The following is a 12,835-nucleotide window of genomic DNA, read 5'->3' as shown; positions in this document are numbered from 1 at the left end:
ATGTTTCAAATAGACTACCATAGTCCCTGTGTCCAAGATAGCGAAGGTAACCTGCCTAAATGATTACCGTCCTGTAACACTCACGTCGGTAGCCATGAAGTGCTTTGAAAGGCTGGTCATGGCTCACATCAACACCACCATGCCAGAAACCCTAGACCCACTCCAATTCGCATGCCGCACCAACAGAACACAGATGACGCAATCTCAATCGCACTCCCCACTGCCCTTTCCCACCTGGACAAAACTAACACCTATGTGAGAATGCTGTTCATTGACTACAGCTCAGCGTTCAACACCAGAGTGCCCTCAAAGCTCATCACTGAGCTAAGGACACTGGGAATAAACACCTCCCTCTGCAACTGGATTCTGGACTTCCTGACGGGCCGCCCCCAGGTGGTAAGTGTAGGCAACAACACATCTACCACACTGATCCTCAACACTGGGGCCCCTCAGGTTTGCGTGCTTTGTCCCCTCCTGTACTCCCTGTTCACCCACGACTGCATGGCAAGCACAACTCCAACACCATCATTAAGTTTGCTGATGACACAACAGTGATAGGCCTGAACACCTACAATGATGAGACAGCCTATAGGGAGGAGGTCAGAGACCTGGCCGTGTGGTGCCAGGACAACAACCTATAGGGGGGAGGGTCTGGGTAGGCGTATGTCCGCGGTGGCAGCTCTGGCGCGGGACGTGGACCCCACTTCACCACAGTTTTTGTCCGCATCATTGTCCGCCTCCTTGGCCTCTTACGAGCAGCGACCCTCGCCGCCGACCTCGGACTGGGGACCCTAGAAATGGGCAGCTCCTGGCTGGCTGGCGGCTCTTGCAGCTCCTGGCAGACTGGCAGCTCTGGCGGCTCAGGACAGACTGGCGGCTCTGGCAACTCAGGACAGACGGGAGACTCTGGCGGCTCAGGACAGATGGAAGACTCTGGCGGCTCAGGACAGACGGGAGACTCTGGCGGCTCAGGACAGACGGGAGACTCTGGCGGCTCAGGACAGACGGGAGACTCTGGCGGCTCAGGACAGACGGGAGACTCTGGCGGCTCAGGACAGACGGGAGACTCTGGCAGCGCTGGAGAGGAGGAAGGCTCTAGCAGCACTGGACAGGCGGGAACACCTGTAGGCAGAAGACGGAGAGACAGCCTGGTGCGGGGGGATGCCACCGGAGGGCTGGTGCGTGGAGGTGGCACTGGGTAGACCGGACCATGCAGGCGCACTGGAGCTCTTGAGCACCGAGCCTGCCCAACCTTACCTGGTTGAATGCTCCCCGTAGCCAGGCCAGTGCGGTGAGGTGGAATAGCCCGCACTGGGCTGTGCTGGCAAACCGGGGACACCATGCGTAAGGCTGGTGCCATGTACGCCGGCCCGAGGAGACGCACTGGAGACCAGATGCTTAGAGCCGGCTTCATGGCACCTGGCTCGATGCACACTCTAGCCCGGCCAATACGAGGAGCTGGAATGTACCGCACCGGGCTATGCACATGCACCGGGGACACCGTGCGCTCCACCACATAACACGGTGCCTGCCCGGTCCATCTCGCTCTCCGGTAAGCACGGGAAGTTGGCGCAGGTCTCCTACCTGAACTTGGAAATAAAGGTCAGAACGTGACACTATTGCTGTCTTTAATTGTATTACTATTGTTTATATAGTAAATATTTTATTAACTCTATTTCTTGAACTGCATTGGCTTGTAAGTAAGCATTTCACGGTAAGGTTGTGTTCGGCGCATGTGACAAATAGAAACATGATTTGATTTGGGGTAGAATAAATAGTATGGATATAGAGGCTTAAAATCTAGGTGGAGGGTAACCCAATAGTGGCACTTATAGTTGGGCCCCAAATTCCCCTGTGGCACACACACACACACACACACACACACACACACACACACACACACACACACACACACACACACACACACACGCTCTAGCAATCTCTTGCCCTTGAGTAAATTTAAGTTCATTTTAGAATCTGTCTTGCCACTTGACCCTGGGTTTTTAAACTTGAATTTGTTTTCGGAGCCTGTCTCTTCCAATTACGCCACTCCCCCTAGCCGCCATCACCCAGCCGAGGAAGGGAAAGGGGAGGGAGGGGGAGTTAAATTGTTTTTGATTAACAGTTAATTGACTACAATAAAGCTATCTTTCTGTGTCAGAAAATGTGAAAGAGAGAGAGAGAGAGAGAAAGAAAAAGGGGACATTTTACTTTAATGAATGAGACATGACTTTGTGCTGCCATCATATCACAGAGAGAAAAAATATATTTTTGTTGTCGAAAAAATGGGTTTCTCTCTCTCTCTCTCTCTCTCTCTCTCTCTCTCACTCTCTTCCCTCCCACCCTTTTTGCTCTCTGACAGCAGCGTGTGTGTTATCTGATGGGGGGTATCTGTTCCCAAGTGCTGCCGTGACTCATGTGGGACACCCTCCTGCGTCCCTCCCTCATTCGCTCATCCATCCCAAGTGCAGGTTTTTCGAGATTGATTAAACCAGATTAAAATGAGATTATGCTAGATTAACAGTTTGGGCCCTTCCTGCGGGAAGCCATGGCCTAAGCTAAATGTGTGTGTGTGTGTGTGTGTGTGTGTGTGTGTGTGTGTGTGTGTGTGTGTGTGTGTGTGTGTGTGTGTGTGTGTGTGTGTGTGTGTGTGTGTGTGTGTGTGTGTGTGTGTGTGTGTGTGGGGGTGGGTGGGTGGGTGGGTGGGTGCGTGGGTGTGTGTGGGTGTGTGTGCGTGCGTGCGTGGGTGTGGGGGTGTGTGCTCGCCAAAGTCTGTATCTATATGGATTTGTCTCTGACCATATAGATTCATGATTGAGAGTTAACCAGAGTGGCCACGCTCCCAGATTTGTTATGCAAAAATAGGACAGAGTTCTGTATCATGGTCCAAGGTTAGAATAGTTCATATCTGTTCTTAAAATGCTAGAATGTTGATGTGTATAATTATCTGCCTGTTAGAGAGTTCCAGGTTTACAGGAATGAGTTTGTTTCCCTCAGACCCACAGAGTGTTTCTCTGGTTTGGTGGGAGTCAGGGGGTCAGGGCCAGGGTTAGGGTCAGGGTTAGCTACAGACTGACTGGGCCTGCTCTGTAGCCATTGTTTTACGGCTGGCCCAGGGTCTGCTATACACCAGGCTCTCACCACTAATCCCCTCTCTTTATGAAGTCACCACTGTGTCCCAGGACATTGGGCTGGGCTGAGGGGCGGAGGTGGGGAGGCTCAGGGGATGAAGGAGGGCCATTGTGAAACCGTGCTCAGCCACTGAACACTAAGACAGAAAGAGGAGGCTTATGGCAATGGATTTAGTTCTATCAAAGATATGTGTAGCTGTGTGTGTGTGTGTGTGTGTGTGTGTGTGTGTGTGTGTGTGTGTGTGTGTGTGTGTGTGTGGAGTATGAAAGTAATGCAGTGGAAAGATAAAGCAAAGTCTTTATTTTGTTCTTCATGGGTAATTTGCAAGTGTTTAACATGTACTCCGCATGGGAAAATGCTTGGGGTTAGTTTAGTGTATTCCATGTATTGCGCTGTGGTTCAATGTAAACACAAAGAAAATGAGATCCAGACAAAAGCTGAAAGAATACCAATCAAGTTCCAGCACTCCTTCCCACATCACTTCTACTACCTTAGCGCACAGTATTATCAACCGACAGAATCTTTCTTTCACTTTGCAGTATTGGCTCCAACCTCTGGCTACGGAGTCATGATTTTTCAAATTTTACCAAAACGTGTAGGCCAGTCCTTATTTCTGCACCCTTCAGCTGAGGAACAGGGTTGTCGTGCTTAATCCTCTGGTTCCTTCGTCCCTCTCCGCTTCTCTTATCACTCAGTGTTTATGAGCCCTAAGTGCATCAGAGTTGGCCTCAATTCTAATTGAAGGCAGTCAATAATCGAAAAAAAGGCATTTATTTTCAATGACTTCTCAATAAACTGAAAAGTAGAAACTAATTAATAAAAATAAATGTACATTTCAGAATTCTAAATTCAAACCACTTCTTGAATTCAATTCAAATTGAGCCCGACCCTGGAGCACACCTCTGGGTTTTCACACCTGCCTGCTATGTGAGTGTCAGGTATGGTCATTTAAGTGATAATATCAGAGAAGCCGGTGTTTGAAGGATATATTTGCACGGGTGTTGTTAGGCCCGAGACAAAGTCGAGGGGTGGCAAACCGTTCCTATATATCCTCCAAACACCGGCTTCAAGGGCATTGTCACTTTTATAGAACAGGTTACCAACATAAGCAAATAATGATTGACATATTTTAATTTAAAATGTTATTTTGATGAATTTATTAATAATATTTCATCCTTCCACAAGATATAGTCCCGACACAAATCGAGGGTTACTACCCAAGCCGGCTGGTCGAACGTACTATCGGTTCGGTTGCCAGAGACACGATCCAGTTGCTCAGTCTTTTTGTTCTGTGTCTATGTACGCGACCCAGTCGTTCATTCTAAATGTTCCATTGCCATACTGGCTGGAAACATTCTTATCCCTTGCTTGCTAGCTAGCCAACTACGGCTAGCTTACAGTCACGTAAAAATGTACAGCCAGAATAAGTACAGTGCCTTGCGAAAGTATTCGGCCCCCTTGAACTTTGCGACCTTTTGCCACATTTCAGGCTTCAAACATAAAGATATAAAACTGTATTTTTTTGTGAAGAATCAACAACAAGTGGGACACAATCATGAAGTGGAACGACATTTATTGGATATTTCAAACTTTTTTAACAATTATTCAATTATTCAATTATTCAGCCCCTTTACTTTCAGTGCAGCAAACTCTCTCCAGAAGTTCAGTGAGGATCTCTGAATGATCCAATGTTGACCTAAATGACTAATGATGATAAATACAATCCACCTGTGTGTAATCAAGTCTCCGTATAAATGCACCTGCACTGTGATAGTCTCAGAGGTCCGTTAAAAGCGCAGAGAGCATCATGAAGAACAAGGAACACACAAGGCAGGTCCGAGATACTGTTGTGAAGAAGTTTAAAGCCGGATTTGGATACAAAAAGATTTCCCAAGCTTGAAACATCCCAAGGAGCACTGTGCAAGCGATAATATTGAAATGGAAGGAGTATCAGACCACTGCAAATCTACCAAGACCTGGCCGTCCCTCTAAACTTTCAGCTCATACAAGGAGAAGACTGATCAGAGATGCAGCCAAGAGGCCCATGATCACTCTGGATGAACTGCAGAGATCTACAGCTGAGGTGGGAGACTCTGTCCATAGGACAACAATCAGTCGTATATTGCACAAATCTGGCCTTTATGGAAGAGTGGCAAGAAGAAAGCCATTTCTTAAAGATATCCATAAAAAGTGTTGTTTAAAGTTTGCCACAAGCCACCTGGGAGACACACCAAACATGTGGACGAAGGTGCTCTGGTCAGATGAAACCAAAATTGAACTTTTTGGCAACAATGCAAAACGTTATGTTTGGCGTAAAAGCAACACAGCTGAACACACCATCCCCACTGTCAAACATGGTGGTGGCAGCATCATGGTTTGGGCCTGCTTTTCTTCAGCAGGGACAGGGAAGATGGTTAAAATTGATGGGAAGATGGATGGAGCCAAATACAGGACCATTCTGGAAGAAAACCTGATGGGAGTCTGCAAAAGACCTGAGACTGGGACGGAGATTTGTCTTCCAACAAGACAATGATCCAAAACATAAAGCAAAATCTACAATGGAATGGTTCAAAAATAAACATATCCAGGTGTTAGAATGGCCAAGTCAAAGTCCAGACCTGAATCCAATCGGGAATCTGTGGAAAGAACTGAAAACTGCTGTTCACAAATGCTCTCCATCCAACCTCACTGAGCTCGAGCTGTTTTGCAAGGAGGAATGGGAAAAAATTTCAGTCTCTCGATGTGCAAAACTGATAGAGACATACCCCAAGCGACTTACAGCTGTAATCGCAGCAAAAGGTGGCGCTACAAAGTATTAACTTAAGGGGGCTAAATAATTTTGCACACCCAATTATTTGATTTGTTAAAAAAGTTTGAAATATCCAATAAATGTCGTTCCACTTCATGATTGTGTCCCACTTGTTGTTGATTCTTCACAAAAAAATACAGTTTTATATCTTTATGTTTGAAGCCTGAAATGTGGCAAAAGGTCGCAAAGTTCAAGGGGGCCGAATACTTTCGCAAGGCACTGTAACTTTGCTAGTGTAGCATGTAGGCTAACATAACGTTAAATCAATGAGCCTCCACACAGTCAGCCAGTGCGGGAACGTGATCATTGCACCAAAGATTGAGACCAGGCAAGATTGTGCTACTGCCCCGCTCAATTATTTTTTAGATGCTTACAGATTTGAACAATACCAGATGAACAAAAGTGTCACAAGTGAACCACAACAGTCTCTGTAGTGGTTCCATGGTTTGGCTTGGAAAAGTTTTTTCGCCTGGTCACATACAGCTGATGTGTTGTGCATTGAAGTCCACAAGCAAAGGGAAGAGGTGAGAGGAGGAGAGTGCGTAGATGCGAGAAGGAATACAACGTGGCTACAATGAAAGTGAATTGTGTTTACACGTCATCAGGGGTGTATTCATTTAGCCGATTCTGTTGAAAAGCGTTTCTTAAACAGAAGCAAACATACCTCAATTTGTCCAATAGAAATTCTTGTTTGCAACTGTTGGACTAATGATTACACCCAAGTCAGCTATTGTATATGCAAGAGTGTGCAAGGCGGTACTGAATGTACCTGTCGGTCACTTTAAATAATTATCTTGAACTGTGTGCACCTACGTTGTAAACTTTAATTCATATGCTAGGTTGTAGCAACCTCGTGATGGGTATAGGGAAATTTGAGTATCATGTAGTAGCCTAAACCTATCGATGTTACATTAATAGATTTGATGAATTAGAGAGTGGTTAATTCTCTAATATTGAGGGAACGGTTGACCTAGGTCTGCAGTGTTCTAGGCCGGAGACCATGAATAGACTGTAATATTGTGAATAGTACAAGGTTTCTCAAATGCAGATTATAGTTGAGTTTTAATACTCTCTCTATACTTTTCTCTTTCTACTTCTCTCTCGCTCTACTTTTTCTTACAAGCTATGATGTTTTTCATCTGACACGGGTGGCTGGACAGGGAGAGAGGAAAGCTCTGTAGAGCGTGTGTGTATTGATGTGTGTGTGTGTGGTTCATTGCTTATGGGGGCATGAAATCGCTCCACAGCCCCAAGGCACATTGGGAGCTGCTCTACCCAGACACAGAGCCTTCCACTCTATCTAGCTGCTCTACCCAGACACAGAGCCTTCCACTCTATCTAGCTGCTCTACCCAGACACAGAGCCTTCCACTCTATCTAGCTACTCTACCCAGACACAGAGCCTTCCACTCTATCTAGCTGCTCTACCCAGACACAGAGCCTTCCACTCTATCTGTTTTATGCACACACATACACACACACGCACACACGCGCACGCACACGCACATGCACACACGCGCACACACACACACGCATGCACACACCCTGCATCTCTATCTTTCTCTCTCTCTCTTTCTCTCTCTTTCTCGCTCTCTCTTTCTCTCTCTCTGTCTCTCTCTCTCTCTTTCTCCCTCTCCACTCGTCTGTCTTCATAATTCTATGGGTTTATGTTATTGTCCAGTTGCAGTGGGACATTTGAGTGTGTACTCATTGTCATTTACTATCCCAGGACCACTATCCCTACAAGGAAGTAATTTGTCAATCAAACAGGCACTGCTGGAGAGGATCATTTTACTCTCTCCCTTCTCCCTTTTTTCTATTCCTTTCTTTTGATGTGTGGAGGACCAGTTCTCTGTGACATGGGGTGACACTCACTCCCCCTGTTCTCTCTCTTACTCCCCCGTTCTCTCACTCGCTGTGATCTTATGAGCTGAGTGTCCAGACTCCAGGGAGACCAGCATACATGTCCTCTCCTACAGAGCAAAGCAGAGCAGGGCAGGGGGGAGCAGCAGGGAGGGAGGACAGATCAGGGGAGAGAAGAGGAGAAGAAAAGATTGGGGGTAGGGAAAAAACAGAGTAGGGTCTACAGGAAGAACAGCAGACTGTGGTTAGGCCAGCTTGTCTACTGTACCAGTAATACCAATGCTTCTCTAGTGGACACAGATGGGACCATCTGTTGCTATCTATCGCTCTATCTATTTGCTACACTGGAACAAACTGTTTTATAGTAGTGATGTTTTTTTTTTTACCATGATACAGAAGCTTGCGTTAACATTTATATTTTAGTCATTTAGCAGAAGCTCTTATCCAGAAATGAGATTGCCACTGTGTTCGACAGGGCCTTCCCACAGAAAAAAACACTACTGTTTACTATAGAACACTATAGTACTTACTATAGAATTATGTAGTGAACTATAGTATGCTGTAGAACACTGCAGTTTCCTTCGATCATGTGTAGTATTTGATATATAATTTCTTAGTGTTTCTTAGAGCAGAAGCTCAGTCCTACCTACTTACAGGTTATAGAAAATGTGCTCTTTTATTATTTCTCCAGTAGGTTTCCTCAAGGAGAAAGCCTCCACTTCTATGTCAAAGATAATAAAACAAAAACACTTTAGTAAATACTACAGTAATGTCCCCAAAAACACTCCATTAAATACAACAGTATACTACAGTCTGCAAAAACACTACAGTAAATACTACAGTATACAGTACTACAGTCTGCAAAAGCACTACAATAATTACTATAGTATATACTACTATTTTTTACTACATTATTTATACTATAGTAAGCTATACATACTACAGTATACTACAGTAAATAGTCCGCAAAAACACTACAGTGAATACTACAGTATAGTATTCCTACCATAGTATACACTATAGTCTTTTTTATTGTGGGCCTCCTCACACAGAGATTAGATTTACCATAGTGTTCTATAGGGCCCTCCAAACACAGAGACGAGGTGTTCTGTAGGGCCCTCCACACACAGAGACGAGGTGTTCTGTAGGGCCCTCCACACACAGAGACGAGGTGTTCTGTAGGGCCCTCCACACACAGAGACGAGGTGTTCTGTAGGGCCCTCCACACACAGAGACGAGGTGTTCTGTTGGGCCCTCCACACACAGAGACGAGGTGTTCTGTAGGGCCCTCCACACACAGAGACGAGGTGTTCTGTAGGGCCCTCCACACACAGAGACGAGGTGTTCTGTAGGGCCCTCCACACACAGAGACGAGGTGTTCTGTAGGGCCCTCCAAACACAGAGACTTGTCCATGACCGCGTCACTCGAACACTGCCGTCGACCGTAGTAGGCCCTCTCAGTCTCCAGAGTGGTCTTATAGCAGTCAGGTTTTGACAGGGTAACAAGGGGCACTCCACTCTCCACCCCGTGTCTCTGTCATAATAAAGTGACTGGGATCCCACAAGACCTGAGAGAGAGCTTATTGTTGCTGGGGTTTTTTCCAAGTAAACGGGTCAATATGGGTCAGGATCCATTTTCATATGAGCACTTCAGTTAAACTCTGCATAATTCATGGTCCCCCATCAAAAGATTTAGCCATCTACTAATACGCCTGCAGAGAGAGAGGGAAGAGAGAGAGAGAGGTAGAGGGAGAGAGGGATGGAGTGAGAGAAAGAGGGAAGGAGCGAAAGGAGAGAGAACCTTTGTAGCATGGGTGTCCTGAGGGAGTGGACTGTTGATTATCGTAGTGCGATGACATCACTGCACCTCTGAAAGGCTTTTAGTCTGATTAATGCACACTGTGTGTGTGTGTGTGTGTGTTTTTGTGTGTGTTTGTGCACGCTTGTGCACCGCACGTGTGGACCACTGTGTTTGTGTGAATGCGTGTGTGTGTATATCAGTGAGAGAGATCAGGTGTGTTTTGTGTGTGTTCATATGGGTAAGCGGGGGGAGGGTGTGTGTGAATGTGTGTGTTTCTTGATGTACTCCAAATCCACCTCTTCCCTCTGCACTGCAGAGCCCTTTGTGTCTTCTCTCTCCTACCCACAATCTCATCACTCTTACTGATAGCATATCTGTGTGGACGCTGGATGGGCGGCCGTCTCTTTATATATGGTTAGTGTGCCTCCCTCTCTCTTTTCCTCATTCCCTTCCCTTGCTTCTGTTTGTTTTTCTTTCCGTTTTCTTCTCCGACTTTTGTTCTTTTTTTCCCATCCTTTTTTTTGCAGCCGCTGCAGAAAGATGCATGGTTTTTCTTTGTAAATACAAAGAGGGAACAGACAGAATAGCGTGCCACAGCAGCCCCTTCCCTGCCTAGCCCGATGAAACCTCACCTATTCAACTAGCAGCATACTGGCTCCATCAACAAACTGTTGGTCCTGTCTGTCACTCTGTGTCATTGATGCTTCTATTTATTTATCTACAATCTCCTTCAGCTTCAATTACAGAATGCGTCTGCTTAAAGGGAGGTTGGGTTTAGTGGTATTATAGGATGCGTCTGCTTAAAGGGAGGTTGGGTTTAGTGGTATTACAGGATGTCATACTTGGTGGAGAGTGTGCAAGGAATGAGGGAGATGGTGAGAGAGAGGTTTTGAAGTGATGCTATTGGGTGATAGTGCCACCACTGACACCTCTGATGGGCCCCAGTGTGACATTTTAGTTCCCTCCATAGCAGTCGGTCTGTGGTGGTTTCACAACATTCAGGTGTGTGTGTGTGGCTACTGGGTAGAGTGTGCCATGCCAGCGGGCTGTTTGATGAATGCTCTGATCTGACTGATCTGTGTACAGTATGTCTGTCTGAAGCTCTCGCTCTATAAAAATACTATGCTGTGGAATAAATAGTATAGTATTCACTGTTGTGTTTTTGCAGACTTTACTGTAGTATTCACTGTAGTGTTTTTGCTGTTAAATGTAGTAAAATAAATTGTATATACTACAGTAATTCATGTAGTGTTTTTGCAGATTGTAGTATACTGTAGTATTTACTGTAGTACAAAGTATCATCTTTGAGGAAAACTATTGGAGAAATACTAAAAGAGCAGATTTTCCATAACCTGTAGGTAGGTCTGGGGTCTAAAGGGAACACATTATATGCTCTATACTTGCCATGTATTGTAGGTTTCTCACATATGGGTGGCACAAATTGAGATATGGGAACGGTATATTCAAATTGAATTCTGTAGTATTTACTATAGTTAAAAAAACTGGAGTGTTTTTGCTGACATTAATGTAGTATTTACTTCAGGTTTTTTTTTCAGAGAATTTTGTAATATTTACTATAATATTCTACAGTATATTTCAACCTTCTATAGTAAGTACTACACATGATCGAGGAATACTACAGTGTGTAGTATAGTATTCTACAGTATACTACAGTTTACTACAGAATTCTATAGTAAACTGTATTATTTGTTCATGTGGGTCTCTCTCTCACTCTCTCTTTCTCAATTCAATTCACTTTAAGGGATTTATTGGCATGGGAAACTTATGTTACATTGTCAAAGCAAGTGAACTAGATAATAAACTATATTTAAATGAACAATAAAGTTCTAAAATAATAAAGACATTACATATGTCAAAAAGGGAGAATTACAAAAGGGTAAATAAATAAACATAAATATGGGTTGTATTTACAATGGCGTTTGTTCTTCACTGGTTTCCCTTTTCTTGTGGCAACAGATCACAAATATTGCTGCTGTGACAGCACACTGTGGTATTTCACCCAATAGATATGGGAAAGCTTTCCTTAAGCTTGTGTCAGTCACAGTGGTCAGGTATTCTGCCACTGTGTACTCTCTGTTCAGGGCCAAACAGCATTCTAGTTTGCTCAGTTTTTTTGTTAATTCTTTCCAATATGTCAGATAATGATCTTTTTATTTTCTCATGATTTGGTTGGGTATAATTGTATTGCTGTCCTGGGGCTCTGTGGGGTCTGTTTGTGTCCTTTGGTCTCATGAAACAAAAATAGATGTTTGGAGGAAAAAGCGTGAGGCTTGCAAGTCGAAAAACACCATCCCAACCGTGAAGCACGGGGTGGCAGCATCGTGTTGTGGGGGTGCTTTGCTACAGGGGAGACTGGTGCACTTCACAAAATAGATGGCATCATGAGGCGGGAAAATGTTGTGGATATTTTGAAGCAACATCTCAAGACATCCATCAGGAAGTTAAAGCTTGGTCACAAATGGGTCTTCCAAATGGACAATGACCCCAAGCATGCTTCCAAAGTTGTGGCAAAATGGCTTAAGGACAACAAAGTCAAGGTATTGGAGTGGCCATCACAAAGCCCTGACCTCAATCCTATAAAACATTTGAGGGCAGAACTTAAAAAGCATGTGCAAGCAAGGAGGCCTACAAATCTGACTCAGTTACACCAGCTCTGTCAGGAGGAATGGCCCAAAATTCACCCAACTTATTGTGGGAAGCTTGTGGAAGGCTACCCGAAACGTTTGACCTAAGTTAAACAATTTAAAGGCAATGCTACCAAATACTAATTGAGTGTAGGTAAACTTCTGACCCACTGGGAATGTGATGAAAGAAATAAAAGCTCAAATAAATCATTCTCTCTACTATTATTCTGACATTTCACATTCTTAAAATAAAGTGGTGATCCTAACTGACCTAAGACAGGGAATTCTTACTCCGATTAGATGTCAGGAATTGTGAAAAACTAAGTGAAAGTGTATTTGGCTAAGGTGTAAACTTATGTAAACTTCCGACTTCAACTGTATATGTTGAAGAGGGTGCGGCTTAAACTGCATCCCTGTCTCACCCCATGGCCCTGTGGAAAGAAATGTGGGTGTTTTTTGCCAATTTTAACCGCACACTTGTTGTTTGTGTACATGGATTTAATATTGTTGTATGTTTTTCCCCCAACACCACCTTCCATCAATTTGTATAGCAGACCCTCATTCCAAATTGAGTCAAAAGCTTTTT

At 44.6% G+C, this 12,835-nt stretch overlaps 1 protein-coding gene and 1 non-coding gene across 2 annotated transcripts in view; both read left to right on the top strand.

Annotated features, from left to right (window-relative positions):
• Positions 1-12,835, top strand: part of foxo3b (forkhead box O3b) — a 67,169-nt gene that overhangs the window by 10,302 nt on the left and 44,032 nt on the right. The window lies entirely within an intron of this gene.
• Positions 8,464-8,520, top strand: LOC118964508. The gene has a single exon (XR_005051569.1). It is a non-coding gene; the product is annotated as a U7 small nuclear RNA (small nuclear RNA).

The sequence above is a fragment of the Oncorhynchus mykiss genome, chromosome 4, assembly GCF_013265735.2.
Source record: "Oncorhynchus mykiss isolate Arlee chromosome 4, USDA_OmykA_1.1, whole genome shotgun sequence".
Classification (NCBI taxonomy): domain Eukaryota; kingdom Metazoa; phylum Chordata; class Actinopteri; order Salmoniformes; family Salmonidae; genus Oncorhynchus; species Oncorhynchus mykiss.
Note: the sequence above shows the minus strand (reverse complement) of the source record. Positions and strands in the feature narration are given on the sequence as shown.